The sequence below is a fragment of the Rhodnius prolixus genome, unplaced genomic scaffold, assembly GCF_049639745.1.
Source record: "Rhodnius prolixus isolate KJV_2025 unplaced genomic scaffold, Rpr scaffold_7, whole genome shotgun sequence".
Lineage (NCBI taxonomy): Eukaryota > Metazoa > Arthropoda > Insecta > Hemiptera > Reduviidae > Rhodnius > Rhodnius prolixus.
In genome coordinates this window covers 34,464,563-34,482,137 of record NW_027411582.1, presented here as the reverse complement: position 1 = coordinate 34,482,137, position 17,575 = coordinate 34,464,563, and the positions used below count along the sequence as shown (strand labels likewise).

The 17,575-nt window shown below is 30.5% G+C and overlaps 1 long non-coding RNA gene across 1 annotated transcript; it reads right to left on the bottom strand.

The window, feature by feature from the left end:
* Positions 1 to 155: 155 nt before the first annotated feature.
* LOC141447521 (uncharacterized) lies at positions 156 to 16,140 on the bottom strand. The gene is made up of 7 exons (XR_012454379.1): positions 16,007 to 16,140; positions 15,706 to 15,767; positions 14,523 to 14,679; positions 12,304 to 14,405; positions 8,589 to 8,750; positions 759 to 891; positions 156 to 560 (listed from the first exon to the last, which is right to left on the bottom strand). It is a non-coding gene; the product is annotated as an uncharacterized lncRNA (long non-coding RNA).
* Positions 16,141 to 17,575: the final 1,435 nt, after the last annotated feature.

The window sequence follows — 17,575 nt, the reverse complement described above, 5'->3', positions numbered from 1 at the left end:
TGTTGTAACCTTGCTTAATGCTTCTTACACACTCTCACGACTCTGGCAGCCATTTTTAACCCTTTTATTTATATTTTCTTTTAATTTCTACGCGATTTTTTCATTTTTTAAATTTTCATATTATTGAGAGATTAAATGGGAAAATAAATACAATATTTTTATAATTAAATCGTTTATTATTTATTAATTATTAATACATTTTTTTACAATAAATTTTTATAAAATCTTTACAACCTCATATTTAACCACGTTGGTGACTCTTTAGACTTATATAGGACCACCTTACTCATACTCAAAACCATGTTGGTGACTCACAAGACTTATACAGGACCTCTTTAAACTCACATTTAACCATAATAGTGACTCACAAGACTTATACAGGACTCACCTGTTCACCAGTGGCCACTAGATCGCCCAGCTGTCTGTTGTTGCTCTTGCACACTCTCACGACTCTGCCGGCCATTGTTAACCTTCCCTCTAGGATTTCCTCGTTTACTTCTACCACTCTCTAGACTCTGTAACCTTCCTTTTAGGTTATCCTTTTTATTTTTTCGTATTTTCTTCATCATTTTGGAATATTAAGAAAATATTATTAATTATTTTCGCTTTAGTTTTACTTTTTCATATTAACACATTAAATGGAAAAAATAATAAAATAATTTTTTAAGACTTTTTTATTCAGAAACAAACATATTTTTTTAAACAAGCAATTTTTAATTTTGATAAAATCATGCATATTACGTATAATAACTACATACCTTTTTTCTTATAGATTCTCAACCAAATTTGTTGGAATATTCACATTGGATTGATGATTCAAGTCTTTTTCACTTGGGCTTCCATTGATAAACAGATAAGCAGGCAGCACTCTGGATGTCACCAGTATTGATTCTGAAAATAATTATTTATTGTAATTTAAATTAAATTAAAATGTTTAGTAAGTTGTAGCTCTAGCATTAAGAGAAACATCTATAACAATTTATGTATTTAATTTTACTACGAATTTTAATACGAAATTTATTGTAATTCAAATAATTTAAATGCGTACGGAGTTTTACCTATTACGATATTAAGAAGGCCATGAAAAACATCTATAACAATTTATGTATATTATAAAAATTAAATAAACACTATGATTAATCAAAAGAATTAATTTTTTTTTTTTAAAAAAAAACCTTTAAAAACCTAAATCTTTTATCTGTTTGCTATTAATTTAGTCGTGAATCGCGATTACGTTTTACCAAACTCTAAACTTGACTACAATACTGACAATTTTCTTATTATAGAAATAAAATTTGCAAATAACAGCTTAAAATATTAAAAAACATTGCTGTCTGAAAATAGATAGGGAGAAATAAAGCGGTGAAAATAGGTAGAAATTTGACATTATCAGTACGCTACATCGAATAAGCCCCGTTAAGTAAAGTATCTCACATATGTAAAAAATGTTTAATGAACTTTAAGCGGAAATAAAACTAAAAAGAATTTACTCAGTGTAACCTAGAAGATCGATTAAAAGCCTACACAATCCAATACCTCAATCAAACTTCAAAAATAACTTTCATAACTTACTTTAGTCGAGGCAGTATTGAGCTACACTAACGCATTCTGTTGAGAGCATTCACGAATTCTCGTCACAAAATACGTATTGGAATTTTCTTTAAACATAAAACTTTTCCTTAAACATAATAATGAAGTAATTCTTCAATATTTTACATGTTAAGTATTTTAAGAGAAGTGAAGTTTAAGAGCTTCCACAAAACAATAATAAAAAATCGGGAAAAAAAGTTTTCGCTAGATGGAAGATTTTGAGGTCATTATGAATGGTAAGATCAATGTGAACCGAAGAGCATTTACTATTATCCTAAAGATATTTGATAAGGGAGACTGGATTCACTGACGATTGGAAATATTTCAATACATGCTCTAGATCTAGATCATAATAACAATGAAAGTATGTTGTTTACAGGAAATCGTAAATGCTGTTCCAGAGGAAATACGAAAAATCAGATTCAGTAAATTTGTAGTAAGATTGACGGGTTTCGCCAAAAGGAGCCATTAAACTAAATATCAAAATTTGAATTTTCCATTATTGATTTTCATCAAACACGAAACATGACGATTCGTAAAAACATTTATCGAAAACAAATATATCCATTGAGAACAGGATAACATTCTACCTGATCGTAATTATTATAGGCAAGAAAAAGTAATTGAATTGTAACGAGTGCTTGGTGGATATTAAAGTAAAAGTGAATAATTTACAAGTGACATAAATAAGCAAAATACCTTATGAAGCCGATACCAAAGGAAAGGTCTTGTTCACACAACACTAGCTCCAGCAAGTACTTCTCATTCTAGTCCTGCTTGTAGGCACTACTGCCGTCTTTACTCTTGTTATAAAATAGTCAGAAACCATTACCTACTTAGGTTACTTAATATCATAAGGTTCCTTTTTACTAAATCTATATCTGTTGATTTAATGACTCCCCAGTTTAACTGTTAATGAAATTTAAGTAGTCAATTTCATGCACAGGTCTAACTCTTTCTACAAGCGAATTAAGCTTATCGTACTCATCTACCTCGTCTTAGAATCTTGCTTGCGGTTTTCGTCACTTCACTTAGATATTGAACTAACACTTCTCGAACCTTACTTTTTATGGCTCTTCGTAAAGGCTTACTAATCTGATGAGGATTAGGTTACGTCCGCAGTACATAAAATATTTGTAATTTTGACATCGGAATATGAAGTTACGTCTGAAAAATGAATGTATAAACAAGAAATTGTCACGTAGTTTTAAGGAGAAGAATGAGATTTCTGCTTTAGAGTTTTAATAACTAATCTAGACGTGAAATGTACACCCCGAGATGCCTAATTTGACGTTTTGTTTGCAAAATTATTGGAAAAATAAAGAATTTCCAACAAGCGGCGTGCGCAATTTGAACAATCGGATTCACGCTTAAATTTCGAATCACAATTGCAAAATATGAAATTCTTGTCTAGTTTTGGGCAACCCTATTTGATTTCTGATTCGCTATATTAATAACTAAGACAAGTAAACAACTCCGGTTCCAGTTCTATTTAGACACCTAGGGTAGACTTTAATTAGAAGTTAAGTTTCAGAATGAATGATCATGGTTTGACTGGAAAGATAGAGATTTCTGCTTAATTCTACGAATAAATAGCTCCAAAAGGAGCCATTAAACTAAATAATAAAATATGAATTTCCATTATTGATTGTCATCACACACGAAACTTCACGATTCGTAAAAACATTTATCGAATACAAATATATCCGTTGAGAACTGAATAACATTCTACTTGATCTTAACACATTGTAATTATTATGGGTTAGAAAAAGTAATTGAATTGCAACTAGTACTTGGCGGATATGTTTAGTGTAAAGGTGAAAAATTAAAGGACCAAATGACAAAGATAAGCAAAATACCATATGAAGTCTTCACACAAGACTTGCTCCAGATTTCTCATTCTACTCTTGCTTGTAGGCACAACTACCCTCTTCATTCTTGTTACGAAATAGTCAAAAACCATTACCAGCGAAATACTGATCTTCCTTTTTATTAAATCTGCATATATCTGTTGATTTATTGACTCCTCAGCTATAGTGTTAATGTAATATAAGTAGTCTATGTCATGTTCTAGTCTAACTCGTTCTACAAGCGAATTAAGCTTACCGTTCTCATTTTCCTCGTCTTGTGGTTTTGGTTACTACACTTCGATGTAGAACTAACACTTTCTTTTTACAGGTCTTCGTAAAGGCTTAAGAATTTATTAGTCTTATGAAATTGAGGTTACGTCCGCAGTACCTACATAATAATATTTATTTTGACCGTGATAGGACGTATTTTTATTATACCTCTTCGGTCTTTCAACCATCTCAATGGGAGTATAACAATATTACGGTGACGACTTCGACATCACTTCTCACCACGGGCCGCACTACTCTTACTAATACTAACTGAGCAGGCTAAGGGAGGTTACGTAGTGTTATCCAAAATATTAACGAATTGTCAACCATTTGTCAAAATTATTAATTAAAATAATTGAAATCTAGTACTTGTTAAAAGGGAATATTTTTTAAAAAATTTGTTCATTGCGTGTAATATTTTAGAACTGAGAAGTTGAAAATGTATTTTATACGAGGGAGGCGCGAGAATTTAAGTTAAAACACGGACATTGTTGCATTTTCACTGAGAAATAATTATTGTTAAATAACATATAAATGAATATGCGATTCTAATCATTTAAAACATGCGGAAATTAGTAAAATCTTAAAAGAAAAACATTTAATCAGCATAGAACAGTCAATATGCTGGTATATTCAAGCTTTGTGAATGGCTTTCTGTTTGCATATTTCTAATACTTACTTTTATTATAAAACAAAAACATTATGAAATTGGTTCATAAAGTATATAAGTAAATTAATTGAGAAAGAACGATTCTACATTAAAATAATCAATGCATTATAGGCAGGCTTACCACAATTACGAAGAGTCAAACCGGGACGCAGAGGAGAAAGAGGCCCATTTTCGTTTTGCTTTTCCCTTAATTAGAAATAGAGTGAACTTGGGGAAAAACCACCACGTTTTCCACTAGTTACTACTTCTAATATTTCAAAATAGATCGACCCAAATAGTAAGATCCAGCATTGGCCTTAATATTAACTATCAAACTAAGAAAAAGAAGAAATAGAGTGAACATAGGGAACATCTTTTTCACTTTTTCTTAGTTTGATAGTTTATATTAAGGCCAATGCTGGATCTTACTATTTGGGTCGATCTATTTTGAAATATTAGAAGTAAAAACTAGTGGAAAAATTGGTAGTTGTTCCCTAAGTTTACTCTATATCTTCTTTTCTTAGTTTGATAGTTAATATTAAGGCCAATGCTGGATCTTACTATTTCGGTCGATCTATTTTGAAATATTAGAAGTTAAAACTAGTGGAAAAAGTGGTAGTTGTTCCCTAAGTTCACTCTATTTCTTCTTTTTCTTAGTTTGATAGTTAATATTAAGGCCAATGCTGGATCTTACTATTTCGGTCTATCTATTTTGAAATATTAGAAGTAAAAACTAGTGGTGGAAGTAGGGAATAAAAGATTACATATATCTTCATCCTAATTGCTATGAAGGACAGACATAAATGGTTTTACAGATGTTATAAAAATTTTCGGGAATGATTTTGACAAACTGCCTAAACGCAGTTAATCCCCGTGCTGATTGAGGGGATCTTAAATAGTTATAGGTATCAACTCCTCAGTGCATCACAAACCATTGGACTGTTTACAGATCCAATGGCTGCAAATGCTGAAATTTGAGGTTATTTCGGTACTGGCTCTGTTAGCCTGCTCATAAGAGCAGTTTGCCGGGGGACACCACGAGGAGGTAGAGCGCAGATTTCTGCCCCCCTTAAAAAACCATTCTTGCCTAACCGCATTCCAGCAAGTGTTTACCCTGTATAGTGCAGGGTAACAAATGTCAACATTGTGACAGACGTATTACCTGCGAAGGGTCAGGGTGAAAACCAGCGATGAAGGAATACGATTAACCGAGGTTAACCGCGAAATTATTGAGGGATTTTGGCATGAATGGCGGAATGAAGGATAAGTTGTGTTTGGTAATTTATCAAACCAAGAATCAGCAAAAAAAATACTGAAAAGACTATACAACAAAAGAATATAACAACCCCTGAAAAGTTTAAATTATGTACAAGAAAAAAACCAGAATTACGTATTGTTAATTTCTGGAGCAGCTAGTCTTGCGAGTGTATGCGTGAGAGACTTTCAGTTGGAATATGTAGAAACTTCTACAGACTGGGTAAAAGGGCCAATCTAACATAAAAATAGTAGAAGTGACCTTTTTTTTTACATTTAAAAACCAAAATCGATAATCACAATCAGACTAAAGCATCTACCAATTCTTTTAAATAAAATCTTAACAACATTTTTCCCTATAAGCCTTCTTATGCCGGGTCTATAAGAACACGAACTTACGCGGAATACGGAACGGAACATCGTAGTACGGCATAAACGATTTTGTTGCAGGCTGCCTTTATTTATTTTGAAATGTACGATCGGCGCGCTTGCGTTTGATATACAAAAAAAAACCGACGGTAATCGAATTCGAAATTATTTGAAGCGTCACGGCGATGTCGAAACCGACAGAAACTATTCGACCGATAGGGAACCGCCGTTTTCCCTGAAGACCCAGTTTTAGAGAGACTTCTTTTTTTCATTCACTATATTCAATCTCAGACAAGGTTCTCACAGACTTATCAGGGGTTATAAAACGGTAAATCAGATCATGATAAGTAAAAATAAAACTTAATATTTATAAACTTATCATTACTGCTAACGCATCATTCTTAACCCACCAATGAGAGAAACCGAAGTTAAATAAAAGATTTCTCAATTTAGAAACCCAAGTTTACTATATTTCTTTAATAGAGTCTGCATAGATCCAATTTCTCATTTTTACACAGCATTGATGCAAGATGATGCATCTCTCACCATATCTCTCAATTAAGCTTGTAAAACTTATTTGTATCCCACCGTTACCATAGTAACAAAAGTAAGCGAATAAATACAGATCTATTTTGGGGAATTTCAACTGATTCCATTAAATTCCCGGATAGATAAAAGAAAACTTCGAAACAAAATTACAAATAAACTAGATTTGTTAGGTTATCAGCCTATGATTGAGCTACAGTAACCGCATATAATTAAATCATTATCCAACAGTATTCCAAAAAAAGGTCGATTAAAAAAAAAGTTAAGAAAACTGACTATAACTTCTCGTATATTCCAGTTATCCGAATATCAGGTAATTTTCGCCGATCGTTGACAGCAACAAAAAAGCACTGATATTTTCAATTATATTTTACCCACACCACCAAACTGGATCACATTCTTTTTGACTTCGGATTCAAAATCTTCCACTAAATTAACAAAAACGATTCCAAATATAATTTCTTTAGGCCTTGAATCGAATTAAAGATAATACATAATCTTTTTTCTAAATTCCTAACAACAAACAACTTCTATTTCTATCTTTTAGCTAATAATCCAACTTCCATTTTTTTACTTCTAACAAACTTGAAGACCCTGTAACGAGGTGACTCAGGTTGGCTGCAGTCCAACTTCTGCAGTTACCTTATTACCGGTCTGTTGTTTTGTTAGCAGCTTTAAAATGCTGTTGGAATTTCGTAGCGTAGACTATGAAATATAGAAGATTGTTGTTGTTCTGTATAGTTTAAGAAAAATGTATTTACTACCATTTTAGCCAATACGTTGGCAACACATAATACATATTATAAATAATATATATCTGTGGTCGCCACAATTTTGCTTATCCAATTCAATTAAACATCGAAAAGAAAAGTGGAGTCATGTTTTCGAATTAATGGAAGAGATTTGGAATCCTCAGTCTGACAATGTTAGTTTGATGGAGAGTAATTAGTAATAATTAATTTCGAAATTATAGAAATAGATCTTAATTTTCTCGTGAGCTATTTGTTACGTTTAGAAAGCGATGGATACAAAGCTCTAAAGTCGAATGATGAGAGATGGAATCAAACTTGCTCAATTGAGCTGTTTAAAAATAAAGTTGAACCTCTAGCTGGGTCGATATCATAGAACTGGGTTTGAAATTGAGCTTATCTTTTACATACCTTAGTTCCTGCTCAACACTGCGGGGTATGAAGAAACGGCTAAAGTTTCGTTACATTATTTCCCATAAGTCAATGAACCTTTATTAGATTGAAAAATAGAAAATGGAAATAAAGACTTCATCCTCCAATTTAAGATGTCAAATAGAAGAAAAAAATGCTGTAGAGTTTTATATTTAAAAGAAAAGATTCAACTTTTACTCTGAGTGCAACTATAAGTTTGGCTTAATGCTAAAAAAGATCACATCCCACATTTTATGTGTTGTAAGGCCTACTCAGAACTTAGAAATTTAAACCCAATCAGTTAGAACAAGCCATACATCACAAGCTATCTGATCCAGATATTAACAACGCTCCCAACTAACAAGTTGAACGTTTTTGTTTTTTTATAAATTGTGTACATATTAAGACAATGAGTACAAGGTTTGGAGATTTAGTTTTATATATGCTTAACTTTTTTGATTCCTGTATAACTATTATGTTTTTTGTGAAAGTTCGTTTTATATTCTGCACAAAGGAAACTTTAATAATGCTCAAATCCTAGTATCTACATAGCATTCCTTGTGAGCTAAAAACTGTCCCCCTCGCATGTGCGTGATTATTGGAATAATCACTTACATTTCAACGATTTACCCCTTACAACAAACTGCACTAAGATTGGGCGTTAATGGGGAAAGAGCACCTTATCTGCAGTTCAAGCAGACTAATGTTCAGTGCAATCGAGTGTTACTATAGTTAATTTTGATTTAAAAAAAAAAACACTTTGAATTACATTTCCTATAGTTAAGCATTAAGTTTGAAAAAATTCACATATCACATTAAAAGCATTGTTTTGAAGGTGAGATTTAGAAACTAAGAACATGTTAAACGATCCCAAATTATTGAAGAAAAATAGAAACTTACCATTAATGTAGATTTATGTAAAACATCAAACTTGAATTATCCCTGGCCAGCAATGAGAGCCTCTCCAGTCACAAGTAGAAAATAGGTTCGATGGTTCTTATGTTTTTTAGGCGACAGAAGAAATTGGTTTTGAGGACTATCGATGTCAAAATTAGCACTGACCTGATGGAAGAAGTAGACGTCAGAATGGTTTAGATCATGTTACTGAAGCTACTTATGTGTAGAGGCTAATTGTAGAACTATTCATTGAATGTAGAAGAGAGGTTATTTCTTTGGTAAAATTCTTTTAGAAAAAAATAGAGAGCCCTAAGATTCTGCGCAGAAATGCTTGACAGTGAAGATGGTTGGTGAAGGAACTTAGTCCTAACTACTTGGATTGAGTGGTGGCGAACTATAGTCCCAACTTGAGGTAAAAAAAAGAGATCGATGTTCTTAAGTGGAAAAGAGATGTAGAAGTTGAGTTGGAAGCTTGCACTACACCAGGAAAACCTCAGCAGTGTGGCTTGATGAAGGGGTGATTGAGGACTGAAAAGCCTAGTGTCGGAATGTGGAAGCATAAGAAGAACTAACTGTTGGTTTACATTTCGTTCTTGGTGTCGGTATTTTGAGAACAGGAAATCGTAAGGACTAGTTGAGTAGTGTCTCCCTCCTATCTGTGCACATCCTCTTGAGTGGCTTCGGAAGGCATAGTAGAGGCTTCACAGTGAATCAAAATTGCTTTCGGAAGACACTCCAAATATTTTTTTTGTAATTGATAGTTTAATATTTTCATAATTCGCTCAGATATCTCAGATTAGCATCATTAGAATAACATATGTTTAGTCCAACAACTTAGTTATGACACCGCAGATGCTTCTGTCTCCTTGAGGATGACGCCTCTAAAGAGACCTAACTAAGTTGTAAGCCTAATTAAAAATTACAAAAAGCCTAAAAGCACCCGTAGAATTCAAGTCAGCTTACCTTCTGTTGAACCCAAACTTTTGAAACTGAGTTCTGTAAATAATTAATCCACACCTTCTCCGTAACAAAATAAAGAGAAAAACTTTTTAAATGTGTTGATTTTATTGCAGCTTTGTGATAACACGTTTCATTAATACCAAAGCCTGTAAGCTCGATTCTAATTTCAAACTAAAAATTGAATAACTAACATCTAATCTCTACTTATTTCGATTTGACCTCTAAATTTGCTAAAGTAGTTGATGCGCAATTTAAAAAGCGATATCATTAAGTAAAACTACATAAATAATTTTCTACTTTTCCATTTTTTGTGAATATTTTATTTTTATTAAAGTATCTTTACAAAATTAAAGTGAACTTAAAGCAATTTAAACACTTGTAATTAGATCTAAATTCTCATTTTCTTTGGTCCTGTACTTGCTTTACATATTATCGGAATAATGTCTTGCTTGGGCACTCTTTTTTTCGATTTTAATAAAATAAAATTTTGTAAAGTAATAAAGTTTAATATAACATTATTGCTTTTACATTATTATGTCGTTAAAAATACAAATTTGAGGAATATTTTCAGTTTTAATTAAGAAAATGAATTTACTTTGCTACTACGATGTTACCTGGCTGAGACCACGTGTAAAAGTGGCAAAATGGCCGTTACGTACATAAGGTTCAACATATGTGCTGCTATATTAAAAATTTTTCAATCAACTTATATTGAATTTCATGAAATTATGTCTAGAAAAATTTGTTTATAAATTTAAAATATTTTTTAATTCATTTATTTATTAATTTATTAGGCACTACTTTATGACGTCATGTGCGGACAGTCACGATGCGGTACTTTTGATTTAAAATAAAATAGTTCCAACTAATTATAAATTTTTTGTTAGTTTTTACTTTGTTTAGACTAGTTTTAGTCTAACTAATTTTTGGAATTGAGTTTTTAAAAGTAATTTGTTTTAAAGTCGAAAATAGAAAGCTATTACATACGACTTCATTTTGGCGATTCTTGAAAATTGGCTTGATAGATTTCCTTTAAAATTTAAATTTGGGTTTAATAGTAAACTATCTTTAATATTTAATCAGTGGTTGAACCATCACATAAGTTAATGAGAACAGGTCCGTATCTTAAGTAGGCTAAGGGTGAAGGTGCTGAGTTGGACTTACACTCAAAGAAACCTCTTTGAAATTATATCTCAGATAATAGTTTTCAATAAAAATCATAGAATATGATATATTCAGTAATTGTACAAAAGTTTAACGTAAATTGCTGCAGTCGTTTTCTTTGAAATCATAAAACAAACCAGACAACTTCGATATCCATCAACCAAAAGAGATCGGGATAAAATTTTAGTAGGTATTTAATGGGACATCGTTATACCATATGTTACATAGCAAATTTACGCAATTAAGATAGAACATTTCTAAAATAATGTTTAGAAATTCTTTAACCAGCAATTCTATGAGTCAGATAAGAGTGTAGTTCCTGAAGTTGAACATCCACTCCAAAAACCTCTTTAAAATGCTAACTCAGAAAATAGTTTTCAATAAAATTAATAGAATATAATGTTCAGTATCTGTACAAAGATTCAAACAAAATTGGTGTAGTAAACGTAGTCTTTTTCAAGAAATCATAAAACAAACCAAACAACCTCCGTATTCAGCAACCAAAACGTGATTATGGTTGCAATTTTAGTATGAATTTAATGGTGCATCGTTAGAACGTATGTTAGATAGCAAATTTACGCAATTAAGTAAGATTTTTTTTTCAATCAACCAGTTCACCTTCAAAAAATCAATGTCTGTTACGTTCATTTAATTTCTTTTGCTGTATCAATAGATTCTGTTCATCAAAACCAAATTTTTAGTTTGTATTTCACGGATATTTACCAACGAAACGAACAATATACAATTTTCAAGATAGTTTTTGTTAAAAAAAGATTATCAGTTCTTCCAGAAACATATCGTGAATCATTTACTGTAAGTTCCTTCAATCAATTTCGTTTTAGGTTACGTAATAACTTTAAGAAAGAATTTGAGTACCTACTTTATCATATAATGTAAGGCTGAAACCTATAAACAATTGTTAAAAAGTGTTTTAGTCTAAAACATAACGTAGGACAAGGTTTACTTCGTTTACCTTACAAAACTGGGTTTTTATAATTTCTGTATACAACCAAAACTTCCAGAAGGATATTATTTAATAAGATATGGAAGCCTTAAGAAAATCAGGCAACCTAAAATCACCAATTTATGTTTTGTGATAGACTCAATATATAATCTATATTAATAAACCAACCTTGTGATATTCTAATGCCTACATGTGTAATTATTTTAAACGTCAACTTAAATTTAGTAAAAGTTCTAAGTTTTAAGAGTGATAAATGTAATTCTAATGCAGCAAAAGAAAACTGACGAATGGACTGTCTCACCAGATTTTAAACTTGTAAAGGAGTTTTAATTATTTGGGTCTATGAAAAATCTGTCTAAATTAATTTTAAGAAAGAAATAACTTATTTATCGTTTATGAATACTTTCAAATTTTAAAAAGTTTTTACACTTGCTAACTCAAAAACATTTTATTGGAAAATGATCACATTCAAATACATCTAAAATAGGATTATATTATTAAATAAGTTACAGTTCCTTTTTGTTTTATATGTAAAATTACAGAAATAACATTCCATTCTGCTAAATACCACTTTGTACGATAAAATCAAAGATCTTACATCTATCAGAGCTAAAAGTGAGTTAGACCAACCTTTTTTTATAAACTTAACATGTCTTTTCTCAGTGAGGCTTTCCAGTTTTCCATCAAATTATCTTTTGAAAGTAACAATAATAAATACACAAGTGATGCACATGCACAGAGTTTTATGAATCCTTTCCTGATTAAGGACATTAACACATAATGAAAACCTATATAAATTTCAAAGTCACTAACACTTGAATAAAACAATATGCATGTATTAATATCATAAATTATAATATTTTGTTATTGTATACAAAGAATTACTATAGAAGAAAAGACCTTTTGTTTGAAATGAGTGAAGTGAACTATGTGAAGGTTATAAACAGTGTTCTATTTAATGAATCTAACCAGTTTAATCATAACCATAAATTTCTTGTGGTAGAAGTTGAATTTTTGAAGTATGTTTAATTTTATTTCATCTCTTTACAGTTCTTTGAATAACAGTAGAATCGTTAAGCTAAAAAAGTGTTTCTTTCGCTCTTTTTTCATTCGTAAAAAAACAAAGCTCGTGATATTCACTCACAAGGCTTTTCTTATAATTGCAGCATTGTAGTAAGGATTGTGTCCCATTTATATCAATATAATTATTGGATGGAATATTGACAATGAGGGATGAGGAGAGTTAACTTCTGCTACAAGTAGAATTTTGAGCATGTTAGAATAAGGTATCTAAGTTTACTTACTTTTACTAAACAGGTCTCTTTTCTTTTATTTCCTTGTTTTCCTGTTCTTGCATTACTTTACGTTTCGTCCTCGGCTTCTGATCTTCAGAAGCTTTTTTTTAGGAATTGGAAGTTTTAGGAACTCATCTGATCAATAAACAACTGCACATTGCTTTTTATTATACAGTTTAAAAAGGTTACCCAAAGCTAATTTAGTTAAAATTATTAATGATGCATTATTTATCAATTTTAGGTACTTTCATCCGTGCGCTTTTCTAACCCTTTGTCGGCTTGCGAGCCAGTAATGCTCCATTATCATGTGAAATGATTTACCTCTGCTGCCTCTTCATTACATCCAGCAGTATGTTGATAAGTATGGTTCTCATGCATTCTATTCTCCAAATTAATAAAGTCTAGGAAATGAAACTACCTCTTGGACATGTTCTTCAGGTAATCTCATACATTATTCAAAGTGTTACATCGTAAACTAAAACCTTTTTTTACGATAATTATTTCATTTTGTATCGGAATAAGTAATGTTTCCACTTTCGTAGAAGAAAGGTTTAAGTTTAATTTAAATATATGACATTAAACGTTCAAGTGAATGCTATTACATTTTTATTTAAATAAACTGTTTTTCAGCCAGTATTTAGTATTATTTATTCTTTCTTTACAATCTAAACTTTTTTTCTTTTAAAGAATTAAAAAAACTTACTTGTTCAATAAAAATAAACCTAATTGAATTTATAGATGTATATAAAGAAAAGTTTAAATTGGTAAAAATGTATATAATAGTACGTGTCTATTCAGTAGGTTTATTTCAACCACGTTCCTTTATTTTATAACAGATTTACATGTGATAAGTCTATCATTTTTGATAATTTAAACCCTATTATTTTATTTTATTTATTTATTGCCTTCCGACCGTCGAAGCAACAACATCTCTACCATACATTACTCGTGTACCCAGCATCATGTTTTTTTGAGAGAGTGGCAATGGTTAGATTGACTAAGATATATGTGGAGTGAAGAGCATCAGAGCGATGTATCCCCCATCATTTAAGTCATCATCATTTGCATTTTATTAATTAATATATGTATTTATGTACAATAATAGAATATTAATGTATGTAAAAAAATAGGTATGCCAATAAATAGCTTTTTTAAACAAATTAAGGGTTTTTTCTGCTCCTAAATAGACCATTTTTTTAATATAATAGTAAAAAAAATCGCATAATTATTTACATTGCGATATAAACATGCATATTACATATTACAACTAAATAATACACTTTTTAGTATTGATTTATGACAAAAGTTATTTGTACATTTTCACTGGATGATTTCTCAACGTCTTTTTCATTTTATCTTCATTTGATGGACAGTATTGCAGTTAGTACTCAGTAGGTTTATTGTTACTCAGTACTAACACTAATGGCTGTTTTCAATCTGGAAATCATCATAATTCAGTTTATCAAGTTAATCTTGAATAAATAAACGTTCTATTCAAGACACTACAAATAAAAAGTGTTTTAATTAGTTGTAATAAATGATTGATTAGACTACCTAATGAGCAGCTCCACTAGTTAGCATGGTAGGTACATAGATTTCCTTATTTGTTTATTGACCAGATTGTAGAAATAGATCCGAATCACCTCAACTTTTGTATGACGTACAGAAGGGCCATGATTGGTACTGCGAGCTAGAGCATGGCGACACGGCCCTAAGGACAAAGGCAATGGATGAAGAAAACAAAATATACATTAATAACACTTGGAGCTTACAAATTAATGTTAGTGTTTACTAATATTTTGATACTTTTTATATTAAAAACGATGCGGCTTGTCCTCTTGTCTGTCCAATTTAACAGAACACATTTCAACATAATATTAAATATCCATTAACAAGGTAATACCACCTTTAAACAAAAATTGATAATTTAAAAATTAAAATCCAATGAAGAAGATTCAAATTAAGTGAGGTTCGTTTACCGATGTTATAGTTTTTAAGTAACAGGATTTAAGTAATTTATCTTATAGTTATTTCCTTAACAGAAAGTTTTAAAAGTTGTTTTTGGGTTGATAAAACGACAAAAGGGTCACAAATCAACTATCATCCAACATTTCATTCATACTTCAGCTCATAACTTCACAAGTTATGAAAAAGCTTATGAGTTTTATTTAATTTTTATAACAATAATAACATTTAAACAATTTTATTGCTATACATTTTCATAATTATTGTTTAAAATTTATTAAATATCACAGACACATGTTGGCCATTTTCATATACAAAATAATTGTTCAGTAAACTGTAGCACATCATTTAGACTATTAGGAGGTATCAAACTATTAGTAATTAAATGTTTAAAAATTATTAAATTACAGCCCTATTTAAAAGAACATAATAAAAGAACCGAATCGAGTGAAGCTCAATCATGAATATCGGTTTACGCGTTTAGGTGCTACGTTGTTTACAAAAAAGTTAAGAAGAAGATGAATTTTTGAAACTGCCGTTTTTGCAACTTTTTTCTCGAAACCTATGTAGTTGTTTACATGTAATCGAGGATATGCCCTGTATTTTACAGAATGTTTATCTTTTATAGAATAAAAATGGTCAAAGTTGTGTATTTTTAATTAAATGTAACGCTTTTTCGTACACTTTCTGGCGATCAACTATTACACAATTGTCTTACTAAAGTTTTAATATAACGCACATCAACCCAGAATAAAGTAATAAATGTACTTACTTTCATTTCTTTGAGACAGTTCCTTCAATTGTTCAGAATGAATTATTTCTTTTTCTTCCAATCTAAACGAAAAAATAAATACAATAGAAAATAAAGTTTTAAGTGTATGTTAAGCGACTTAATTTTTGGACTAATTACTACTTGTTTAATTAAGTAATTACAAAAATATTTTAAATTTCTTGTTTTGTTTTAGCATTCACATCTAATTATTTAGCCATAATACCACTTTAAATTGGATGCATAATTTAACAATTTGTATGCCATCGTATTGTGTAATTAATCTACTCAAAAGTGTACTTACTGAATAAATTAACTTTCAGTTTGAAGCAATATCATTTTTAATCTCTTAAATAATAATAAGAAGAAATTGAAAATAATGAACAAAATAAGAAAAAATAAAAAAGAAAACATAAAAAAACATAGTTAACGAAGGCCTCCAAAGACTAGAAAGAGAAATCTAATCGTTAAAATAGTGATTTTTCTGTTAGCTAGGAGTGACAGTACGAACTACAGTTCATTCGTTTATTAACTCCATGGTTTTTATTAATTATTATGTAGCTCGAGCTTTTTTTTAATTAGGCAATATTATAGTTAGATGGTATTAAATATGTGGTAATTAGTGATACCGGAAGTAAGCGAAAATAAATTGTTTTAAGCTGAGAAAAATGCATAAAATGTTTCTTGATTGTCGAGTCTGCAATAGTACTGCCAGAGTATATAGGTAGGTGATTTTCGCAGGGGGGGAGGGTGGGGCTAATATATTTTTTAAACTGCTTTGACTAGAAGCAGTAAAAAAAATTAAAGAAAAGAACTTTCATGTGTGTTTATGATACTGGAATATATTTTAGAATAATTCTTATTTTGAACAGACAGACATTATGTCTTCATACCTTATTACATCATATTTGATGTTTCGAATATTTTTTTTTTTTAATTCTTAAAGAAGAACTTTCATGTATGTTCATGATAGATTTTTAGACTAGACAGACACATGTCATCATACCTTTTTCGTATTTGTTGTTTAGAATACTTTTTTTTTAATTCTTAAAGAAGAACGAATATTTTTTATTCTAATGCTTATTTTTGACTAGACAGACATAATATATCAAAATACCTCTTTCATATTTGATGATGTGTGACTAGAGTAGATATGTTGAAGGTGACGAGCGACAGAGCGATCCTCTCCCCTACAACGCTCAAGTCATACTGAAGAGAAATCTTGTTTGACAGTTGTATATATAGTTAGTGCTACCTGGTGGCAAATATGTAAACTAAATTGTGTTTATTTAGTTAACATGTCCAGTAAGTGCTGCTACCTTGTGGCCATTTTTGGAACTGATAAAATGAATTTTTAAAAGCATTACTCTACCCCTTATGCACTTAAAATAAATAGGCCACACCACCGTGGGCAATTGTAAAGATAACCAAATATGCATCACTTTACTACAAAATGAAGCACATTAATAGATTTACTAATTGCAATATTGTAAAGTTAGGAATTATTTTGAGGGTTAGCATTTTCTAAAAGAACAAAAACAATTTAAAATCATAAAATAAAACTGTTGTTCATTTCTTTTTGGTGACTGATTCATAGTTTCAACAGGATGAAAAAATAATTGCCATTTCAGTCGAGCAAATTTATTTTGCCGAGCTTTCGATCCCTAGGGACTAGGCCATCTTCAGGGCTAGTTTATAAAGTAATATTTTTATATTACAGGGTTGGCGTGTCTTCTGTCTTGTCTCCATGGGCATTTTAAGTGCATACGCGGTAATGCTTTTAAAAATTCATTTGATTAGTTCCAAAAATGGCCACAAGGTAGCTGTAATGTAAAAATATGGCAATTATTTTTTCATCCTACAAAATAAAACA